Source organism: Pipistrellus hanaki (genome assembly GCF_964339955.1).
Source record: "Pipistrellus hanaki genome assembly, chromosome: 4".
In the NCBI taxonomy this organism is placed as follows: domain Eukaryota; kingdom Metazoa; phylum Chordata; class Mammalia; order Chiroptera; family Vespertilionidae; genus Pipistrellus; species Pipistrellus hanaki.
Genome location: NC_140506.1, coordinates 36542170 through 36559179, shown reverse-complemented (window position 1 = coordinate 36559179; position 17010 = coordinate 36542170). Strand labels below are relative to the sequence as shown.

General features: G+C 41.6%; 1 protein-coding gene across 1 annotated transcript in view; it reads right to left on the bottom strand.

The window, feature by feature from the left end:
• The window catches only part of PDE8B (phosphodiesterase 8B), a 260529-nt gene that overhangs the window by 232496 nt on the left and 11023 nt on the right, over positions 1–17010 (bottom strand). The gene's annotated exons all lie outside the window — the stretch shown is intronic.

Below are 17010 nucleotides of genomic sequence, written 5' to 3'. Positions count from 1 at the left end.
AGATGTTACTATACTGGCAAGAGTATCTGACTCTGATTTCCATGAGGAGCTAAAGGCTGCTCTTAAATAATGTGCACAGGGAGAAGTATGTCTGGAACACAAGAGATTCACTGGGTATCAATTAATGATTCCATTACTGCGTTGATGAAACAGGCAATTGCAGCAATCTTGGCCTTACAAAGACAACCAAAGGCTCAGACCTCAAAGAGATGAAGGTCTGAATCATCCATCAGGAAAGCAGCCTAGATGAGCCAAAGAATTGGCTGAGGCTAAGGGACTCTAGAGCAGATAATGGGAAAGGGAGATAATAAACGATGGGCCTGGGACATGCTGCTGCAGTAGGGAATTAACTTCTGCTAACCTTCCCATATTAAATCTTTGTAGGGTTTGGAGCTACTTTGGACAGGCTGGAATTAATGCAGAGCATGAAAGTATCTGGAGTACGAGAGGAGAACTTCATTGGAAACCTGTTGTGCTTTCAAAATATGTCCTCAAATTCTTTAATGTTCATTCCTTCAAAACATGAAACCTAATTCCCTTCCCCTTGAGTGTAGACTGTACTTAGTGATTCACTTCTAAGGAAAAGAAGGTCGTGGGAGTGACAGTGTGTGACTTCTGAGACTAGGTCATAAAAGGCATTAGGATCTCTCTCTCTCTCTCTCTCTCTCTCTCTCTCTCTCTCTCTCTCTCTCTCTCTCTCTCTCTCTCTCTCTCTCATCACTGACTTTGGGGGAAACCAGCTGCCATGTCATCAGGAAACTCAAGCAGCCTTACTATGGGGCCATATTGTGAGAAGCTGAAGCCGCCTGCCAACAGCCATGCAACAAGCCACCTTGGATATGGATCTTTCAGCCCTAATCAAACTTTCAGATACATTGAGCCCTGGCTTAAAATATTGCCTAAACTATCATGGGAGACCTCCAAGCCAGAACCACCCAGTTAAGTTGCTCCTGAATTCCTGACCCACAAAAACTTGGATAATAAGTGTTTCAGACAATAAATTTGGAGGTAATCCATTATGTAGCAATAGGTAATAACACAACACTTTTGCAGCGCTTTAGACACTCCTGTTTGACTCTTAAATGTAGTCACTGATTCAAGAGACCATTTCTGCACAGGCTTTGACCAGCTGCACTCAGGTATAGATTTGAAACATCTCACCTCAGTCTATGCTGTGTCTCTAGCTTGCAACACTGGGAATTCTCTAAGGTGCGAGGCCTCCCAGCATTCACACAATGAGAAAGAAACCAATGGATAAATGCTTTCCCATTCACCACTCAGGTGTTAGGTTTTGAGGTGGGTCTCATAAGACTTCTGAGAACGTTCTGGTAGATTTGAGTTTCAGTTGTTCCGTTCTAACTAATGATAATGTCTTTTTCTTTTTCCCTACCATGTTTCCCCGAAAATAAGACATCCTCCAAAAATAAGACCTACTTACAGGTTTCCTTCTGAGTGAAATATAAGGCATCCCCCGAAAATAAGGCCCCCCTAGGCTAAACATGAGAGATTTGGTCCACTGATTCTGAAAGAAAGGTAGTCACAAGAAATTCACCAGGAAATTCAGGAATTGGATTGTTATGATGATGTTCCAGAAGATGATGACATGATTGTTATGATGATTTTCCAGAAGATGATGACATGATTGTCATTGAATAAATGAGTAAATTCTTGATACTGTAGGATTCACAATTTGTCTGGTTTGTGTTGACAACTACCGTACTACCGTACCGTATTCAGGTAATAAATTTCCTTTACTTTCATTTAACAATAAATGTATACCGTATTCTTCTTCATGGAAAAATAAGACATCCCCTGAAAATAAGACCTAGCGCATCTTTGGGAGCAAAAATTAATATAAGACACTGTCTTATTTTTGGGGAAACAGGGTACTTCATATTATGAAAAGTTGCAAACATACTTAGGAGTGGAACAAACTATACCGTCAAAACTCATATGATATATCTACTACCCAGACTGTACAAGAAGATTTACTCTTTTTAAAAATATTTTCATTGATTTCAGAGAAGAAGAGAGAGAGATAGAAACATCAATGATGAAAGAGAATCATTGATCAGTTGCCACATGCATGTCCCACTCTGGGGATTGAGCCTGCAACCTGGGCAAGTGCCCTGACTGGGAATCAAATTGTAACCTCCTGGTCCATAGGTCAATGCTCAACCACTGAGCCATGCCAGCTGGGCACATTTTACTCTTTATCACATGTCTATTCATTTATCCCTCTATCCATCTACTAATCTATATTATTTTTTAATACATTACAATGTAATTTGCAGATAACAGCACAATTCATTCAGCACGTATATCATTAACTAGAATTCAATACCTGTTTATAATGTTTTTCATCTAAGGCAAAACTTAAAAGAAAATGGGGGGAAAATTCAGTAAGCAGGAATGGGCATGAAAGGTTTATGGATATGAACAATTCGAACTGAGCGCGGAAGGATGAATAGGACTGAGCTGGGTGGGAGGAAAGGGGAACAGCCTATGAGAGAATACCAGCCTGTACAGACCCAAGTTCTTTCGGATAATTCTCTTCAAAACTGAAATTAACCTTCACTATAGCAGTGAAAAAAGTAGGAGCAGGGGAATCAGGAGACTTAAGTTTAGAAACCTCTTTCACCATGGATTAGCATTGGACAAATCAATAAATCTGAGACTCCAATTTCTCATCTGAAAACAGGTGTCTGAAAACATGTACCTCACCCATCTGTGATGATACCTAAACTAGATACTTTGTTAAAGAGCTTTGTTACAAACACCTTGAAATATAGAATTCTCACTTCTCTGGAATTTCAGTATTGGCACATCTTCCAAATAATTTGTTTCTTCAATACCCAGGTGTAACCAGGGAAGGCTGTGTATTTTAATATATTTTCATAGGCTTGAAAATACCTTACTCCCCTTCCAAATACGTATCTCTTCCATGGATGCCAGACTGCTCTAATTGAAATTTTGGAGCCATGGTACAGATGGTGGGGGTTTCTACAGAAGAGAAAGGACATTTCCCACCATCCTGCTAAATGAATGGCAGCACCATCCATCCAGCTCAGTAAATTCATACCTAAAAGTTATCCTTGCAACACTCCTCAGTCCCCATATCCAACGTGTGAATAAGCTCTTTTTTTTTGCCTCTCAAACATCTCTCATTTCTCTGGCTTTCACCAAAGTCTAAACTTTCATCTTTGCCTGAACTACTGCAATGACCTCTGACTTTTGCCCATCTTTTCTCAATATTAAGGAAAAAGCATTCAGTCTTGCACCATTCTGATGCTAGCTGTATTTTGTACTAGGTGTACTGGTTAATATTGTGGATTTTTTTTTTCAATAGGTGGAGTTAGACATATGTTGATATGTATGCAATTTGATATGTATGCTATTTTGTTGTGTTGACAACAAGCTTCAAAACTTCGTATGTCAAATTTTCTGAAGGTATTAACATCATAGATATTTTTATGCTTAAAAATGTCAAATTTCATGCAAAAAAAAGAGCATTTGCAGGAAGTTTTGATTCATTATTTTGAAGAAAATGGTAAATACACATTATTAACCAGTACAGGTTAAAAATGCAGATTGACCATTTACCTGTTAATAATGCAGATTTTGTAACCCAAGAAAACAGAATAATTTCAAGAGAAACATCAAAAGTGGTTTATTCAGCCGAAACCGATTTGGCTCAGTGGTAGAGTGTCGGTCTGCAGACTGAAAGGTCCCAGGTTCAATTCCGGTCAAGGACATGTACATTGGTTGCGGGCACATCCCCGGTAGGGGGTGTGCAAGAGGCAGCTGGTCGATGTTACTCTCTCATCGATGTTTCTAGCTCTCTATCTCTCTCCCTTCCTCCTAAGATATATATATATATATATATATATATATATATATATATATATATATATATATATATATATATATATTTTTTTTTTTTTTTTTAAAGTGGTTTATTCAAAGTAATGTCCATCGCTAGCTACACATCTCCCCCATCTTTCAAATAATTTGTGGATACCATCCCAATAGAACTTTTTTTGTTTTGAGGCAAACTATTCAGAAGCCAAATTTTCAACTTCTTCATACATTTTGAAGTGCTGCTCAGAAAGTGCATGTGCCATTGATCAGAACAAGTGGTAATCTGAAGGAGCAAGGTCCGGTGAATATGGCGGGTGGGTTAATACTTCCTAGACAAGATCTTTTAAGGTGTCTTTAACTGATTTTGAAGTGGGTCATGGTGCGTTATCATGAAGCAAAATTACTTTGCCATGTCTTCTGGCCCATACTGGTCGTTTATGATCAAAGCGTGGTTCAAATTGATTATTTGTTGTTTGGTAGTGATCAGTATTAATGGTTTCATCTGGTTTTAGAACCTCATAATACACCAGACCTTCCTGATCTCACCAAACGCAGAGCATTGTCTTCTTTCTGAACCGATTTGGCCTTGCAATTGATGTTGATGGTTGACCTGGATCAACCCATGATTTTGTGCGTTTGTGATTCTCAAGATAAATCCACTTTTCATCGCCAGTCACAACTCGATGCAAAAAAGACTTTCTTTCGTGCTGTTGAAGCAACATTTTATTGATGACTTTTCAGTTTTCCATTTGTCTTTTGTTCAGTTGATGTGGCACCCATTTTCCTTCCTTTAAAATCTTTCCCATTGCTTGTAAATGACCAGAAATTGTTTGCTGAGCAACATTTAATCTTTCTGCAAGTTGATTTTGAGTTTGACACACATCTTCACCCAATAATGCTTGTAATTGTTGGTCTTCAAATTTTTTCAGTTAACCTAGTTGTTCTTAGTCTTACACATCGAAATCATCACTTTTAAAGCATTTAAACCAGAGTTCACAAGTATCTTGAGATGGAGCATGTTCACCATAAGCTTCTTGGAGTATTCGGCAACACTTTTCTTCAAAATAAAGTAATGAATTAAAACTTCCCACAAATACCTTTTTTTGGCACAAAATTTGGTGTTTATAAGCATAAAAATATCTATGATGTTAAAACCTTCAGCAAATTTGACATATGAAGTTTTGAAGCTTGCTGTCAATACAACAAAATAGCATACATATCAAATCGCATATTATCAACATATGTGTAACTCCATCTATTGAAAAAAAAATCCACCTGTACACTTAGTAGATGCCTTTTATTAAGGTTAAGGCATTTCTCTTCTGTTTCAGGATGGCTGAGAACTTTTATCACAAATGAATGCTGAATCTTATCAAATGTTCTCAATACATCGATTAGAGAAACCCTACCTGTTACCTAACTGTGGGAGGGAATTGGCTGAATGGTAGGTAGAGTTAGAAGGGCAGGGGAAGGTGGTATTGTCTGAAATACCTGGATACCTGATGGCCTTGAAGGGGGTTGAGTAGAGGCCACCTGGAAGTCCCTATTGCCTCTGATTCAAAAGCAGTTGTGTACATAGCACATCCTCTGAAACTACTGATTCTGTCTCAATCGGCGGTTTACAACTGGGACCCATTCCCCAACTCTCAGAGCACCTCATCTTGCGATGTCCCTACAAAGTCTCAGTTGGCATCCACTCCCTCTCCTTCGACAAACTGCAATCGTGACATCTCCAACATGAAATTGGGGGTGCAGATTACTTACTATTCACTGGCAGACCTTGTAATTAACTATTTAACTTTCAGGTGCCAAACCCAATCCAAATCTATTTAACAGAGGACAATTAATTAAACTTGACTTTCTCATTAGAAATCTATAGTTTCCCTAACCCTTCCTTCAGGCCCTGGATTCCATGTGATGAATCATCTTATAATTTGTCATATCAGTGATATCACTTTATTTTCTTATATCAATACTACTTGATACTACTTAACCTGTTAACCGGGGAGTTCCCTTTTTAATGACGCAACCTGTAACAGGAGCGTACTCTTTCACTAGGACGTGTCAGTACGTCACGCCCGGAGGACATAATTTCATATTATTTTTTTTAATTTATACTTAATGAAAATAAATGAAATATATATATATATATATATATATATATATATATATATAATTTGTTTATATATTTAAAGCACAAAGGAAAATACAAAATTACAAAAAAAAATAGAAAAGAATATCGACCAAAAAAAAATGGACACGTCGAATTAAAAAATTATAAATTTTACAAACAATGATAAAAATTACAAAAAATAGCTGAAACCGGTTTGGCTCAGTGGATAGAGTGTCGGCCTTCGGACCTAAAGGTCCCGGGTTCGATTCTGGTCAAGGGCATGTACCTTGGTTGCTGGCACATCCCCAGTGGGGGGTGTGCAAGAGGCAGCTGATCGATGTTTCTCTCTCATCTCATCGATATTTCTAACTCTCTATCCCTCCCCTTTCCTTCCTCTCTGTAAAAAATCAATAAAATATTTTTTTTTAAAAGATTACAAAAAATATATACCGTCCCTCTGGGGGCGCAACATATATTTCAAGGACATATTCATATGTCTTACCCGTTCCCGATATTGTTTACGTTTGACGTATTTATAGGTCCCGCTCGGTTAACAGGTTAAAATGACTTTGCAGAATGACAAGTCTGAAGGACAAAACACTGGTCATGTAATCATTAAAATATATTGTGAAATAGCAAGAAGCAGTTAAATGTGTTTAATAATTCACTTCTATCACATCAGCTTTGAATCATTTTCAAATCTTCTCTCTTGGCCGTCCTCCTATATGAATGGTGCTCAAAGTTCAGAAGGTATATCTCCCGGCAAACAGTTTATGAGCAGATTCCTGGACCCTGCCCTTACATTCTGACTTGGCAAACATCTCTCATTTCTCTGGCTTTTCTGGAGGCACTCCAAGGGATTCTGACGTCAGTGATCCATGAGCACCTTTGGAGGGGCTCTGACCCCTGGTGTTGCACCTGCCTCTGCTGTCCGAGTGCACAGAAAACTCCCAGGCGGAGGTGGGATTGAGCTGAGCATCCAGGAGGAGCTCAAGGGCAGGCGTGTCCTGGGTTAGCCACCATCAGAGTCTACCCTCTGCGATTTAACTGAATAAAGACCCCACAGACCCAGGAATGAGGTGCCGGGTCACCATCAATGACAGGGGTGAGCATCCTTGAAACTAAGCTAAGGATAAGACTCTTTTGTTTGCCTTTACAAAGTGTTTAACTTTTTAACTGCCTTGCTGTCCTTCCTGACCCACTGGTCAAAGTTTCCAGGGCCTCTTCTTTGTTCACTATATAAACAACTCCTTATATTTTGTGACAACTCCTTATATTTCGTAGTGGGATAAGAGAATCATGGAATTCCAGGACCAGAAGAAATCACTGAGCCTGCCTCATTCAACCTGAATATTCACCAACAGGGGGATAAATAAACAAACTGTGGTATATTATATAATGAAAAAAAACTTAGCAATAAAAAGGGAGAATCCACCGATACATGCAACAACATGGGTGAATCTCAAAACATTATGATAAACAAAAGAAGCCCAACACATTCCATTTACTATATGAAATTCTAGAAAATGCAAACTGTTCTATAGTTAGCAGAAGGCTAATCAGTGGCTGCCAAGGGGTGGGAAGAAGGGGATGTTAACTGAACAGGATATAAGGAAACTCTGGTGGATTGTGGGAATATCCTGTACCTGGCCTGAGGTGGGGCTTACATGGCTGCATACATTTTTCAAAATCCATCAAACAGTACATTTAAAATTGGAGCATTGTGCTTTCTATAAATTGTGCTGTAAGTTTTATTTTTTAAACACTCAACCAGCTGCCCATTGTCCCCTAGGGCACAGGTTTGTAAAGACAGCATTGGTTTACTGAGGACCTTCAAGGAAGAGATGTACTGGGCTCCCAGGCCCTCGTGCGGTTTCTTACTGCCAGAGAGGACTGGCCACAAGCGAGGCTTGGACCAGAGGCAGGCGTGAAGTCACTCTGTGCTCACCCCACCCTGGGACCCCACTACGCTTTCTAGGGAACGAAGGGTACTACCTCCTCAGCAGGAAGCTCAGCTGGTCTTAGGAGGTGGCCACCAGGCTCCCAAAGAAGTTAAGGAGAAGGGCAGAAGGGTGCTCCCAAGAGAAGACACCTAGTCCTTCCTGCTTCATAACTCCGGAACAATAACCATCACTCGCTGCGACTCACTCCATGCCTTCTGGAGTGTTACCTCATTCAATCACAACCCTAAACGTAACTCCTACTGTGCCAGTTTAGAGAGGCATAAAGCAGAAGCAGCAGAGAAACAGAAACCATCCCAAGCTCAGATTAGTGTACGGCAAAGCTGCACTTAGGCCTATATTCTCAACTGCAACACTGCCTCTGCTGGTGAGCCAGCTGCTCCCATGCTCATGCCCGTCCTCCCTCCCCCTCCTCGCCAGGCCAGAGGTGCACACAGGTGGGGGCAGGCTCAGAGGACGGTGCTCAGGGCAAAGAGGACCCAGGCCCAGGACACAGAGTCCTGTTCTCTCTGTCCCAGCTGCATCGAGAGCACCCAAAGTTCAGGATCCTATTAAGTCATCTTCTCTATAATTCAAACACAGAAGTACTCTTAAGAGACACGCAGCATTCCGGTTATTCCCATGAGCTATAAATATGTAATTTATGGGGGAAATGGGAACTCTGTGTCACGTTCAAACTGAGAACTATTTGAACAAAGGGGGAAACTATCCCACCGTATTGAGTCATGGGGAAAAATAACTACAGTATATCATACTAGTAAATAGGAATGCAAAAATAGCTTATGTTTGGAAGTTCGCATTAAATGTTCATGTGGTCTTGAGCTTATTTCAAGTACTTTTCATTAAGCATTTTCATTTTTTACAACCTGATAAGTTCCCCCCACATTAAACCAAGGTCAAATCATGTTTGATGCCAGTTTGGGGGGAAAAAACCTTAAGATCAATGTGCTCAACTCCCTTTGAAAAGAAGAAACACAGGCAACTGTTCTTTAAAAACAAACGCACCCCCCAGAGGTCATTAGTCACCACGGAACCAGATCCTTGAGGGTGCGGCTCATGGCTGATGTTTCTTTCTTTTTTTAACTTATATTGACTTTATTGGGGTGACATTGGTTAATAAGATTACGTAGGTATCAGGTAGACAATTCTGTAATACTTCATCTGTATTGATTTTTCTTTGGCTTGTTCAGAGCATGAACTTCACTGCTGGGTGAACACCTCATTTTCACTTGCCCAACACTCTTTCTTTTCTTCTTCTTCTTTTTTTTTTTTTTCCCCAAAAGCAGCTATCTTTTTATTTTGAAAACCCCCTCCACCACTCCAACATCAAGACCAAGTGAGAGCCGAAACCAGTTAGGCTCATGGATAGAGCGTCGGCCTGTGAACTGAAGGGTCCCGGGTTCGATTCCAGTCAGGGGCATGTACCTTGGTTGCGGGCACATCCCCAGTGGGGGGGGGTGCAAGAAGCAGCTGATGGATGTTTCTCTGTCGTCGATGTTTCTAACTCTCTATCCCACTCTCTTCCTCTCTGTAAAAAAATCAATAAAAATATATTTTAAAAAAGATCAAGTGAGAGCAGCCAAACCTGGCATCCTGACCACATAGGTGAGAAAGCCAGCCACCTGGGTCTCTTCGAGTCCTTTCTCAGGATTTTTTGAGTTTAAACTAAAGAAAGAGAACACAGCTTGGAACGTGTGTGTTGGCTGAGTGGGCAGTCAGTCTGAGAGAAAGAGCCCTAAGTCTCTAACTCTCCCAGTCGGGTTGCTCCCACAGCCACCAACCTCACGCCCTCTGGGGATGTGGTTACACGTGAGATCACAAGTCCCAGACGAGGCACTCGTGGTCTCCCAGGACCTGTGGTCTGCTTTCATTCTTCTCAAATCCAAAGTAAAGTCACAAAACCAAAGACCTCTCAGCTGCCATTTGTAAACCATTAGCCATACTTTTCAGCTGCTCTTCTGTCTTAGGTACTCTAAGCAGTATTTCACGTAATTTATCTCAGTTAACCCTCACAACAACCCTGTAGACTCTATAGTATAGAGGAAGGTATTATGTATCATTATCCCCATTTTACAGTGGAGAAACTCGAAGGACTCGAAGAGACCCAGGAGAAACAAAATCAAAATTGGAGGCCCAATTTTTTTTGAGATCTAATGTAACTTGCCAACTTTCACACCATCACTAACTGCTCCCATTCCTCTGAGAGCAACCTGTGAAGTGAGTATGGAATATCTAGCCACTAAGATCAGGTCACTGCCTAGCCTAGATCTGGATTCCTACCTAATCCTTCCTGGGGGTGTGAACTAAAAATAAATAAATAAATCTAAATTAAAAGCCTGATGCAAATGTTCCAGTGTTTTTAAAAAAAATGGAGCTAGCTCAGCCAGCCCATCAAACTGGAAGTATCATTCACACACAAATACTGATCCTACACATGGGCACCAGCTGGGCCTACCATGAAGAAAAGAGCCTGAGATTTCTACAGTATGTGCCTTTGTAAAAATGTGGTTTTTTTTCTATTGTGGTAAAATATACACAGAACTTACCATTTTAACCCCTTTAACGTGTACACTTGAGTGGCCTTAAGTACATTCATTTTGTTGTGTAACTATCTTCACCATCCATCTTCCCAGACTGAAACTCTGTCCCCATTAAACTTCCAACGTCCCGTTCCCTTCCCCCAAATCCTGCCCCAGCAGCCACCCTTCTACGTTCCATCCTTATGAATGTGTAAGATCATTGGGTACCTCATTCAAAGGTACACTCATTGGGTACCTCATTCAAAGCAGAATATATGCTTTCAATAGTGACCTACTATTTGCTCAGCACTCTACTGGGCTTTACGGGGGAGAATACATAAAATGTGAGATCTGATTCTTGCCACTCAGGTCATCATAGTTGAGGTGTAAAGACGAGGCTAGTTTCTAAGAAACAATATACATGTGCATGATATCGACTTCGAGGACACGAGATATTCAGATGAGAGAGATCCTTGTAAGCTGGTGTAGTCCAGGAAGTCTTCATAGGAACACTGAGAATGAGGCTTGGTTGGGCAGAGTGGAAGGTTCTGGATGAACAATAATTCACAAATCCAGGCAGGCTGGATCATCACGAGGAGAGCCAGCCAAAGCCCGCGGGCCACAGCATTCCGACCTGGTTTCTGAGGGCAGGATGATAAACCCGAGGCCTATGGGTCAGACTACTGCTTGTATTCCCAACTCACCCATACGATGGTCCCCTTTTCTCCCATTACAAAAGATAGAGAAGAAAATCAAAGGTTTTCTTTATGATTACCTCAGAAAATAACCAAGCCAGCTCTTTTGGACAAGTGTGTCTTTTTCCTTTGGCAAAGGGAGTTAGTAAAAACCTCTGGAGCTTGCATGGAATGTCTGACCACCAGGGTCAGGTCACATCAACCCGGACCACAGCTGGGGTCACAGACGCCTGAAGTTGTGGTGAGTGGGATAAGCCTCCAGATGCTCACTCTCCTCAGTTATTCTGGTCATGCTGGCCCTTTAAATAAACAGCATGGAATCCCCCCCCCCTTCACTGGTACCCCCCTGCCCTTTGAGCAAGGGGCCAGTGGAGCAGCACCCGTCAAAGCTGTCTGTGCGGGTTCCTCCTGCCCGCATCCCTGCCCACGTCTCCTCCTGCTGGTCTGCTTTCCAAGCATAAGCCTCATCTGTGGGTGAGAACAGGAGGCCTGCAGCACTCTCACTCCTAGGGCCTTGTCTTTTCTGTTCTTTTTCCATCACCTTTTCTCTTTCTTCCTTTCAGGATATGGCAGGTTTGTTTTGTTTTGTTTTGTGTTTTTTGTTTGTTTGTTTGTTTGTTTTGTGTGTGTGTGTGTATTTGGTTGTTGTTGTGTGGGGTTGTGTGTGTGTGTGTGTGTGTGTGTGTGTGTGTGTTTATGTGTGTGTGTAGGGGGGCGGTTATGTGTTTTTTTTAAAGGAGTCTCTGCTTTTAGACATAAACATCCGTGGTATCCCACAGCATGTAGGTCTGAAACTAAATATCCTTTCCCCTGTATGTATGTTAACAGAAGTTGCAAGTGTGGGGCTAAGTGAAGCCGCCAGGAAGTGCACCATGGCCCTTCGCGAGGCGCTGTACCACCTTAGGAGGAAAAAAAAAAGTGAAATGGCAGCAAGTTATCCTGCCTGGATAACCTGCAAGCCCCACAACAACCGGCATGGAACGGCCTATGGCACACTTGGATGCTGAAAAGGCGTTGAAACTCTCAGATAAATTCTGACACTATTTCTTCCCAATAGTTCTGAGAAATGTCTAACGCCTCTGTGAGAAGTCCCAGAGGAAGGGAGCCATTTCTTCCTGCTCCCAGTGTTTCCCTCTCATGCGAGGGGCCCGGGAAAGTTACCCGGAGAGCCTGCCCTCCAGAGCTGAGCACCATGGAGATGTGCCCTCTGAGCAGGAGCCCGTCTCCTCAAACACACCACCACAAACCAAGGCATTTATGACTTCACTCTCGTTTATTGCTTTCTGCTACAAACCAAGCAGGTTGAATCCTTAAAACATCTCAGTTCTGGCCCACAGTACTGCAACAGTCTATCTATATCTAGTCTGCTTTGTTTTGTGTTTTGTTTTGTTGTTTTTGTAAACTTGTCCTCCATACATCCCTAACGTGGTATATTTAAAATATAAATCTCACTATGTAACTCTCTTGTTTAGATTACCTTCAGGCTAAACTCTAAGCCACTCTATGTTTCAAGCAAAAAGAGACTTGCATTTATATATAATTACAGTGAAAATGTCAAGTTTCAAAGATAAGTTTTTAAAATTTCATAAAGTCTCCAAGCCAAAAGTCAACCAATGAAATGGACATAGAGTCTATATTAACATTTTTCTAAACATTATATAACAGAAAATGATAAAGTTGAATAATGAGGAAGTTGGGTCTGGAAAAGCCTGAAAACGGTGAGGATTAAAAACAGTTCACCAAGTGAGAATAACTTATCTTATAATCGTAATTATAAGTATAAAATAAAGACAGAATTTAAAAGACATACAATTATTTGTAGTTTTTAAAAAACCTCTGTATTTTGGTGTGCATTTCTTTCATTACTCTCCCTGTTCTCCCAATCCTGCTTCCTCGGATCACCTCTCAAATTACCTGCGTCTGGCTCTTGTCCTAATCACTAAATTTCAGGGAACACAAGCTATGAAAATAGGTCCCAGAGTAGCCCGAAAAAGTAGACTCTTAAAATCTCTGCACCTCCAAACCTCAGGATGGCATTCTGAAGGACCTGTGTCACTTAGATGGCAACAAGGATACAGTTTCTAGTGGTAAGTGCAGTGATGTAGTGGGATAACATATATGTTGTTTCTTAGAAGCTAGCCTTGTCTTTACAACAATAGGATTAAAATACTCAACTTTGATTAAGATAAAGAAGAGATTAAAGTGGAAATATTGGTTCATTCTAGCAGCTTTGGCTGATCCTATAAAAATACACAGTTGACCCTTGAACAACACAGGTTTGAACTATGTGGGTCCACTTATACATGGTTTTTTTTTTTCAATAAACATACAGCCAGCCATACATATTCTCAGGTTTTGCATCTGCAGATTCAACCAACTGTGGATGTAGAGGAACAAATGCATGTATTGCTCTACGCTACCTATCTAATAAAATAGTAATATGCAAATTGACCATACTTCTGCTACACCCACAAGCCATGTCCACCAGCCGATCAGGAGTGAGTATGCAAATTAACCCAACCAAGATGGCTGCTGCCACAGAGAGAGCAGGAGGCTTGGGTTTCCCTGGCAAAGCTTCCTGCACACCCTGGCTGTCCCTGGACTCCACTCAAGGCTACAAAGTTTCAATTATAAAAGATAAATAAATCCCAGATACCAGGGCCTCCACTTGGGTCACCAGGGGGGTGTCGCCAACCTGCAAACCACCACAGGCCGGATGCCCAGGCCACCTCACGCCCCAAGGGAACCCCCACCCTGATCCAGGACACCCTTCAGGGCAAACCAGTTGGCCTCCACCCATGCACCAGGCCTCTATCCTGTCTAATAAAAGAGTAATATGCAAATTGACCATTGCTCCAACACACAAGATGGCTGCCCCCATGTGGACACAAGATGGCCACCACAAGGTGGCCAGCAGGGGAGGGCAGTTGGGAGGGACCAGGTCTGCAAGGAAAGGCAGTTGTGGGCAATCAGGCCAGCAGGGGAGGAAAGTTGGGGGCAACTGGGCCTGCAGGGAAGGGCAGTGGAGGGGGGATCCAAGCCTGCAGGGGAGAGCAGTTGGGGGGGACCAGGCCTGCAGGGGAGGGCAGATAGAGGTGACCAGGCCTGCAGTGGAGGTCAGTTAGGGGTGACCAGGCCTGCAGGGGAGGGCAGTTAGGGGCAATCAGGCTGACAGGGGAGCAGTTAGGCATCAATCAGGCTGGTAGGGAAATGGTTAGGGGGTAATCAGGTTGGCAGGCATAAGCAGTTAAAGGCAATCAGGAAGGCAGGCAGGCAAGCAGTTGAGAGCCAGAAGTCCTGGATTGGGAGAGGGGTCCCAGATTGAAGTGTGTGCAGGCTGAGCTGAGGGACACAACCCCCGTGCACAAATTCCGTGCACTGAGCCTCTAGTTTTGTATAAGGAACTTTGAAACAAATTCTCCATGGATACTGGGGGATTACTATAGTTAAGTTTTGGGGTAATAACTTGAATGATGGACAAATTTCTAGAAAGATAGCAAAACTGACTCAAGAAGGAATAGAAAATTTGAACAGAACTATGATAAATAAAGATACTGAATTAGTAATTTAAAAAAAAAAAATCTACTCATAAAGAAAAGCCTAGTTCCAGGTAGCCTCACTTTTAAATTCTACCAAATATTTAAGGAAGAATTAATAATACCAATTCTTCACAAACTTTTCCCAAAAACAGAAGAGGAAGAAATACTTCTCAACTCATTTTACAAAGTCAGCTGTACTCTGACACCAAAACCAAACCAAACCATCAGAAGAAAACTACAGACCAAAAGCACATATAGAATTTACTGAGTGTGGCCCAAGTATACAGCTCTGTAATTTCATGGTTTTGAGGTAATTTCTATAAATAGTTTTCTATAACTGGGCTTTTGGTAAGAATTAGCACATTTCAAGGCTATAATCTCTGGCAAGAATCTGGAGAGTAAATATTCTGCACTACCAATAAAATGCATGTCCTCATTCTTTGCCAACTTCCAGGGCAAGAGATAGAAATGAGGTCTTCTTATGAAAATTAAATGTTATTTATTTATAGTTAAATGCATGATGAAAGTTAGGGGAACTGCCACTATCAAAACAAGAACTGAATAGCATTTTTTTTTTCTTGCTGCAAATAGAACAAAGAATGTGGGGCAAAGAAAATTGTTATTACTAGTAGGTATTTGAGAAGTATCTATAATTTGATTTAAAATTTAATTTAAAACAACAAGAAAGATATTTTGGGTTATAAGAAAGCACTGAATCAAACACAGAAGAGACAGGCTCCTTTACTCTAGACTTTCGAGATAAATCCCAAACACACTCTTGTGAGGGAAATAAACATAATCCCATGAATCCAAATCCTACCCCTTTTCAGGTCTAGGAAAAGGAGTTAAATGCTGCCACGTTCAAGAAGAGTAGCTGTTCTCAGTGTTGTGTTCCTCTCCCACCATTTCCACTTTCTTCTCGGAGTTGCGTTTGACTGACTCTCTTACTGAAATAATGGTCTCTTGAATCTCCAGATTCTTATTTTGGTTCAGATAGTGCTTTGCCCATAACCAGCACTCTCTAAAAACTGTTCTATGAACTAATGAGGCAGGCAAGCAGTTGAGAGCCAGAAGTCCTGGATTGGGAGAGGGGTCCCAGATTGAAGTGTGTGCAGGCTGAGCTGAGGGACACAACCCCCGTGCACAAATTCCGTGCACTGAGCCTCTAGTTTTGTATAAGGAACTTTGAAACAAATTCTCCATGGATACTGGGGGATTCCAGCATGTATCTCATTACATTGTCAGGTTAAAGCCACATGGATCTTTAAGGCACTCAAAGTAAAAAGTCTCCAGTTAAGGGGATTACCAGATACAATAAACTTTAAACATTTGCTTATGAGATGATTCAATTATACTAGCTGCTTTTCTTTCAATCAGATGTCCACCGTCAGAAAAATATTGGATAAAAATATTAACCTACTAGTTAACCTTCACATTACAAAATTATGCCTTTGAAGACACCCAGCCAGTTTCTGCCTCTGGAACCATTCTTGGATTGGTAAGGCAAAACTCCTTTATAATGGACTTTGAAACTCTACTTTCCAGAAAGGATGAGGTTAAAAAAAAAAAAATTCCCTGAGCCAAAGCACGTAAAGTGAATTATATTATTGTACCCAGGATTCCCTGTCCTCCTTTTAAGAGGATTACACAATCTCTGCCCACGTCACATGATTTACAAGGCTTTCTTTCTTGTGAGAGGAGTATGCGTGTAGGCCCCATTGACAGCAGGCTTTGTCATGTGACTCGGTTTGGCCAAGAGAATGTGAGCTGTTCTAAGAGTGGAGTGACAGGGACGTGTGAGAGCTGACTGTTCCATCTCCAGAAACTTGGCAAGACACCTGTTTAACTGTCAGTTGCTTGACATCGGCCACAGTGGGAGTATTTACATCATGAAAACAGCGAAGACTACAAATCAGGACTCCTCCCCTCACATCTCAGTTGGTGCCAGCACAGTGAGCCGGTCCCCAAAGAGCTGATCTTTCAGCCTGGGATAAAGGAAACCGGTGGCCTACAGCCAACGCTGCCAGCAGCAGCAGCACAGGCAATTTGCTTGAAAACATGAATCTTCGTTGTAAATCGTAAATCACTAAATATAAGGAATCAAAAGCTGACTGAGCCGAAACCGGTTTGGCTCAATGGATAGAGCGTCGGCTTGGGGACTGAAGGGTCCTGGGTTCGATTCCGGTCAAGGGCATGTACCTTGGTTGCGGGCATATCCCCAGTAGGGGGTGTGCAAGAGGCAGCTGATCGATGACTCTCTCTCATCGATGTTTCTAACTCTCTATCTCTCTCCCTTCCTATCTGTACAAAATCAATTATATA